Source organism: Papaver somniferum, chromosome 6, assembly GCF_003573695.1.
Source record: "Papaver somniferum cultivar HN1 chromosome 6, ASM357369v1, whole genome shotgun sequence".
NCBI classification, from domain to species: domain Eukaryota; kingdom Viridiplantae; phylum Streptophyta; class Magnoliopsida; order Ranunculales; family Papaveraceae; genus Papaver; species Papaver somniferum.
Window position 1 is genome coordinate 35,268,745 of NC_039363.1, and position 7,443 is coordinate 35,276,187.

General features: G+C 34.2%; 1 long non-coding RNA gene across 4 annotated transcripts; it reads left to right on the forward strand.

The window, feature by feature from the left end:
* Positions 1-823: 823 nt before the first annotated feature.
* LOC113287290 lies at positions 824-3,900 on the forward strand. 4 transcript variants are annotated; one of them, XR_003329936.1, is made up of 8 exons: positions 824-966; positions 1,204-1,307; positions 1,390-1,443; positions 1,529-2,234; positions 2,423-2,564; positions 2,652-2,712; positions 3,061-3,278; positions 3,506-3,900. It is a non-coding gene; the product is annotated as an uncharacterized LOC113287290 (long non-coding RNA). The 4 variants fall into 4 exon arrangements; XR_003329938.1 differs by lacking the exon at positions 824-966 and adding an exon at positions 975-1,021; XR_003329937.1 differs by lacking the exon at positions 824-966 and adding an exon at positions 988-1,055.
* Positions 3,901-7,443: the final 3,543 nt, after the last annotated feature.

The following is a 7,443-nucleotide window of genomic DNA, read 5'->3' on the forward strand; positions in this document are numbered from 1 at the left end:
ATAGGTAAGATATAAAAAAACTAATCACAACAGTTTTTCGTCTCATACTCTTGTGATTCTGCAATAACTTCTTATGTTAATCAGTTAGGTTATTGTGAGGTGACTAATATTCCTAGGTTGCTCTTCGAGAATATAAGACCGGATTATTAGTTTGTTTTTGTTCACCTTGATCTTTGTACAGAATAAAGGATAGACATAACTGTAGGAGACATATTTGTTTATAAGTCTTCGATTTTGGGTCGTAGCAACTCTTTGTCGTGGGTGAGATCAGCTAAGGGAATCAAGTGCGCAAAATCTGGCGTGGTTTTAGAGGCGTAAAGAACGCGACTGTTCAGCCCTAAGTCAACTTGTAGTAGGCTAGAGTCTGTAGCGGTTAATACAGTGTGGTGTTCAAATCTGGACTAGGTCCCGGGATTTTTTTGCATTTGCGATTTCCTCGTTAACAAAATTTCTGGTGTCTGTCTTATTTCTTTTCCGTATTATATTTGTTTATATAATTGAAATATCACAGGTTGTGTGTAGTTCAATCAGTTGATAAATCCGACCTTGATTGTTGGATATAACTTGATTGACACTTGGGCATTGGTTTTTGGTACCGTCATATCAATCAAGCTCACAGATTTCTATCTGTTTGATTTGCTGATTGTATAGATAAAGAGATAAAAACTCTTTAATATAAGTCTTGATTGAGTCTCACTTTTAAGTTGGTGCTCTCGAAATTAGATTGAAATTTAGTCCATACAGAATGACGAACGAATTATTGGGTGTGGTTGTTATACCCCGATTTTTCAATAACTATCAAAAACCAGAAAAAATCAAAAGAAAAAAATGAAAACATAAAAGAAATCAGAATAAGAAATTACTAACTAAAAAGCAAACGAAATGTATAAATTAGCTATGGGAGACAACCATCAAAGCAAGTGGAATCTTCTATATTATAAGGGACAATTGTGTATTGTTGTGAAGGTATATTCCTCTTTGCTTCTCAGTTAATCATTGCATTATTAGGTTTCAAGTGAAGGTGATTCCTCTGTACAGTTCAGTTATTTCACAAGGTTGAATTGGTATTTCTTTTAGAGCTGATACGCATTCAATTTTCGTCGTCAGAAACCCGTAGTCTCTCCAAAATTCAAAAAAGATACTTTTGAGTTGTCTGAGATATTATGTAGGTAAAACTGAAATTATGATTTTGGCATTTGTCAGTTTTAGGTAAAATTGCACCGAGAAGCTCGGCTAAAAGGAAGTAGATGAGAAATTTTGTGGTATACATCATATTTCTGATGTTCGACAAGTAAAACAAACCCTAAGTGAGTTGATTTTTTATTTTTTTTGAACTCACAAGGATTATTCATATGTTTATTTGAGATGTAGTTTTTGTTAATGTTGTAGTCAATGGTAGACGCAAGGACAAACGAGCCTCATGGATGAATTTGTTGTGAAAAGGTACTGCCAATAACCTCATATCAGTGTATTTCGATTTCTTGGTTATTCCTTATAATTACTAATTGACTTTGCATTTTATTTGTAGTTGGATTTTGACCCAGATGAAGAATGTATTTTGTCCAATTCTCTTAGCTATTGGAAGAATGTATTTTGTTGCTTCATTTGTAGCAGATGAAGTAGTAGGCATCGGTGCAATAGTTTAGGGATTTGTTTGTATGGATTTCACGGAGTGTTATTAGAAGTAGAAATCCAATTCTCTGTTGATGTGAGCACATCCACTAAGCTAGATTCTTTTCCAAATAAAAAAAAAAAATCCACTTTACTTGCTATACTAGCCTTTGATTTGTTATTTCTGGATGATCACTGAATCTCTCAAAGTCCGGATGTTTATTTCTTCACCTGTTGCAGTTTAACTTTCATGGAACAATCTTTTGCAGACGGATTAGGTGTGCCTCCATGAACTACGGTCGAAACATGCACGCCAACTCAACTCTCTTGGTCTTGAGGCGTTTGCTGCGGGGTTTCGCCTCCATGTACAATTTTGGGAATTAGGATAGTTTTGTATGATGATTTTGTGATTAAGTTTGAGTTTGATTAAAAAAATTACAGGTGTTGATTCATCGGATATTGACACACAAAATGCATATAAGGATTTGGTAACTGTGAAAACAATAATGGATGCTATGGTTTTGACAGCTTATTTAAAATAGAAACTCAAGAGAGCTATTTTTGTTGTTCCACCCAGTAAAGACGATGGCAAAGGGAAAAAAATGGTGGAAGAGATTGAAAAGGTTAGTCTTACTTCTGTATGAGAACTAATGATAGGATGTGTAAGTTCGCAGTTCAGATAGGCAGTGAACTACCTGCTCGAAAGTGCTTTGCGTAGAAAACTAATGACATGAATTATTATATAATTGCCCTTTGGATGTATAAACTTTAAGTGCCTTGACGAGTATTAATATTTATTGTGTGACTGCAGCTGATTTGGAAAAATGATATAGTTATGCTACTTTGTGCTGCCATATTATGACAATAACACATTGCTGGCACTTACGTAAAGATTAGTACAGAGGTTGTGATATTTACTGAAAAACAAAAAGAAATTAGAGTATGAAGTGAGGGTAAGTAGTTTGTATTTTTAAGCAGTGTTTTTCATTTGAGAAGTGCTGTATTTTGTTAATCCTTATTGTTCTTTAACGTTCGAGCAGGTAGTTCACTGCCTATCTGAACTGCGAGCTTTAACATCGTATCGTTAGTCCTCATACAGAAGTAAGACTAACCTTTTCAATCTCTTCCACATTAGTACAGAGGTTGTGATATTTACTGAAAAAACAAAAAACAATTAGAGTATGAAGCGAGGGCAAGTAGTTTGTATTTTTAAGCAGTGTTTTTCTTTTGAGAAGTGTTGTATTTTGTTAATACTTATTGTTATTTAACGTTTGAGCCACAGTAGTTATCATACTTAATGTAGATACATAAGATGAGCCAATGCTTCTTTTTGGTCTTTAGTATAATCTAATTAGTAAATGTATTCCTTTTGTGTGATGGTTGGTTGGAACATTACGGCTATGGCGTTAAGCTTCTACATTCTTTTCCCCTTATTTGCAATATTGGCAGGTAGCAAGCATGGATCCATTGGAGATCACTTGGCTTATTCGCCAATTCTTAGCCGAAACAATTTGAATTCGAACGAAAGCTCAGTGGAAGTGAACTTCCGGAGGTTACTAACATTCTTGATGTTGTTGGAATTGATCCTTCCATCTCGAACTCAGGTTCGCATGTTCGCTGGGAGTCGACAACATGAAATACTTTCACCATGCAATCAACTCTGTCTGGTAACTTGGTCTGATTTGTTCAAGAAGATGAAAAATTTATATTCAACAATCTTTAAAGGACTTCAAACATCACAGTACAGTATTTTGAGGAAGTAGTTTATATTGGTTGATATAATAATCAGACATTTTTATTCATCATTCAATTTTTTTCATTTTTAATTATAACCCATTAAGGAATCAAGTGTTCTCTTTGTTTAATCATCTCTCCGCTGTTCTTCTTTTTGCAGGGCACTGAGAGCAAGAGATATATATAGAGAGAGAGACAGAGATGCTATGGCTGAGGCCAGGGAATACGAAGCCATCAAAGAAAAACAATATTACTTATGGCAGTAATAGATGGTACCAAAAAATTGTATGCATGTTTGTGCTCGGAATGCATATGGTTTTTGGGCCTGCATATTTGTCTCAATGGAATGGAGTTGCTGCTATGTTAACTTCCTTTTCTGTTGAAGTTCACAACAAATTCTGAAAATGTAAGTTAGTTACTTTTAAGGCTACTTTTTAAATTTCATTACATGTACATTTGCTTTATGTCAGGAATTTCCAAAAATGTGTATATTCGGATACAGTAGTAGCTAACTCATGTTTCTTTGAATCTATTAATTTGAGACTTGGAGAGGTCGGTGTATCTGTTGTACCTGTCAATTGTATGTTGTTGTTAGGGCTTAGTATGCGCCCCAAACATAACCAGCAAAATTTAGGTGTTAGTCATATTCTCACGATTGTGACTCTTTTAAAATACGTGCAAGTTGGGAAAACTGTTAAAATACATGTTTCTAGATTGCCCGGTTTTGAGGTAAATATGGAGAGAGTACGGGTTTGTGAGGTTAACGGTTTGACTTGGGTGAAGACAGCTGAAATTTTAGAGATTTTGAAGACGTGGGAACAATTTAAATTTCAAGGTGTCGGTAAGGTCATGTGAAGAAATGTTAAACATGCAACCCTGTGGTGCACAACAACGAAAATTATTACTCTATGCCTGCAATATCTCCCTTCTGATATATTTATATGCGACATATTTAGAAGGGCATGAGATGGAACACTACCCATTCTGAACAGAATGGATCGATGCAAACACGGGTAAGATATCCCCCAACAGATATTTTTTTTTCAAACAATCATTTTGTGGTTTACAACCTTATTCATAAACTTTCTTTTATAGTCTAGCTTCCTGTTATTCATAATTTGATCCTTCAGTTGCTATCATTTGGTCTTTTACCTCGCATTAAGCACAACCCTAATCAAATTGGTCTCATATGGTGTTTGCACCTAACATATAACTAAGTTCATAGAAGTTTAAATTTGCATGGAGAAAAGAAAGATATCTGAACTAAAGTGCATGGCCTAGGCTCCAAATGTTTAGGTTGTCGATATGACACAACTAAAGTGCAAAATCATCACAATGGTTCTAGCATAAGTGGGTCTCATCATTTTACCTCAGTCGAAACAAATTTCGGAAGTGCAAAACAGATACTATCACAATTTTAGACTAAAATGAAAAGTTCGATGATATTTCTTTTCCAGAAATGGAGATATTATTTCCTAAATTATAATTCAAAGAACGAAAAGCTGTAAAACAAATCTCGGGATAACTTAGCAACTAACCAGATGATCGTTATTTTATAATCAAACATGACCAAAGTATTTATGAGAGGGTTTAAGAAAAAAAATCACAGATCTTAATGCTCTTAGATGTCTCAAAAAAAAAAAATTGAAATCAATTTTTTTCAGTCGGTCCTGAATGAGCCGAGAACACTTAAAACTATTTAGAGTTGAAGATGAAAACTAACAACACTTTGAATCTATAACTTTTATCCCTTCATGCTAACTCTAAATCTCATACCGAATTTCTTACAAAACATGGATTCACCTAAGGTGCATATGTTCAACCCAAAAAAGTAAAATAAAAATGATTACACTAACAGAACAAACGTCAAACAGGTTAACAAGCTATAACAAGGACAAACAAAAGCACGTGTCGTTACGGCACAGATCATAGCCTAGTAATATAAAAAACGAACAAATTCTGAGCCTTCAACATAAATTTTAGTTTTGAGACTGATGAAAGAGAAAATTTAGAAGGAAGCCTATTATTGGAGCGTCACATTCCAATAGAAGGGCTTCACTTGGATTTCTAGAGACCAAAAAACTAGCTATGGGGTATTCTTGATTCAATACCAAATGTCTAAAATAACCTTCAACTAAAATCAAAAACCTAAAAACTAAAACTAAAAATCAAAACCTAATTCTCATTGAAAGATCTTCTTCTTCTTCTTCTTCTTCTTCTTCTTCTTAACTTCCTCTCCTTCATCAACCATAAATCATTCCCCATTTTTTTTCAATCAAAATCATTTCACCATCTTCGATCAATCGACGGTTCGAAAAACTTATAATCGTCGATTAAATTCTCTATTAAAGATTGGGAAGAAGCATATTGATAGAATTAATGGTAATCAACAAACCAATTGCATTTGAAATGATTAGATTGATTGAAACAGTAGAAAAAAATTAGGTTTCAGAACCAGTTAAGGTTGGGTTTTCCTCAAAAAAACCCAACCGTAACTGTTTTACAGTTGGGTTCGACCAAAAAAAACCTAGCCGTAACTGATTTACACTTAGGTTCGATCACAAAAAACCTAATCGTAACTATTTTACAGTTGGGTTCGACAAAAAAAAAACAGCCGTAACTGATTTACAGTTGGGTTTCGACTAAAAAAACCCAGCCGTAACTAATTTACAGTTGGGTTTGGTAACTAATTTACAGTTGGGTTTGGACCAAAAAGAACCAGCCGTAACTGGTTTAAAATTGAGTTTTTTCTAGTTTTACCTAGTTACGGTTAGGAGTTCATCATCACCTAACTGTAAATTTGTCTTACGGTTGGCTACGAAGGAAAAACCCAACCGTAAACCTTTTATAAATTCATTTTTTTTACTTACTTTCATCAATTTTGAGAAATAAAAAGAACGTTGTTTGGGTGATTTAAAATCTAGGATTTTAGTTAGAAAAAAAATCTCCAAAGTTTCTCATTTTTTTTAATTTTTTATTCCTACCAAAATAACTTAATATCATTTTTTATCATTAATTATATAAAAAATCTTATCAATCTAATTATTAGTTAATTAAATTATTAGCACTAACCACATAAGGGTTGTTTAGGCACTATAAAATTATTTTAGATAAGAGGTTTTTGAAATTACTTATGGGTGACCCGTTTTTGTCCTATTAGGTGAAGCCCCTCTATTGGAAAGTGATACCCCAATAATAGGCTTCTTTAGAAAACCTCGTTTAATTGGGGTCCCCTAGAAACAATTAGAGGCCCTGCACTACATGACAAAAAGGGACATGAAATAGCAATTATGAGTTATCCCTTATCCCAAGTTTTTTGAAATGGCTAAACTACCCCTAAATTATTAGTGTTAATTAAGTTAATTAGGTAAATTAAGATGTTACTTAGTTTAGTTAGATTAAAATTAGATTTTGAGTAAATTTTATGTCAAAAGAAATATTGTGTTTTTGTGTTGTGGGGAAGGAGAAGTTGAGTTTTTGGGGGAAAGTTAGGGTTGTTTGAAATGAGTGATTCTAGTGGAGGAAATGATGTTGGTAAAGCTTCAAATAACAAACATGATTGTGTTGATGGTCTCATTGTCTCAACTAATCCCATGGATTGGATATTTGATGAAGAGATGTTAATAGAGGAAGCCATGAATATTGGTGCAAATGAAGATCCCATTGGTCAAAATGAAGGAACCAACCCTCAAAATGAGGAACCCCAAGCTCAAAACAATCAGGTAAACATCTTATACCTTTCGATTTGTGTGTTTGTTGCTCCAAGTGGTAGAATCATCCCTACTATGTAACAACTCAGTGTAAGGGTCGTTAGAGTCGGGGATGTGTATACCCAAACGACTTTGTGAGGTCGTCAGTATATTGACACTCCCAATAACGACTCAAACCTGCAACTTTTCCAGGTTATGAAAAATCGTTAGGGTAGTGTGATACAGACTGACGACCCTTTTTAGAATGGTCATCTAGAGTCGTCATGTTTTTTGGTTAACATAGGAACGACTCTAAAACCAAAACTCCCTATAAAATGCAATACTTAGGGTCGTCATATTTGTGGTCATATGCCATAACGATCCTGGAAAGCCATTGCAAATGTTATCA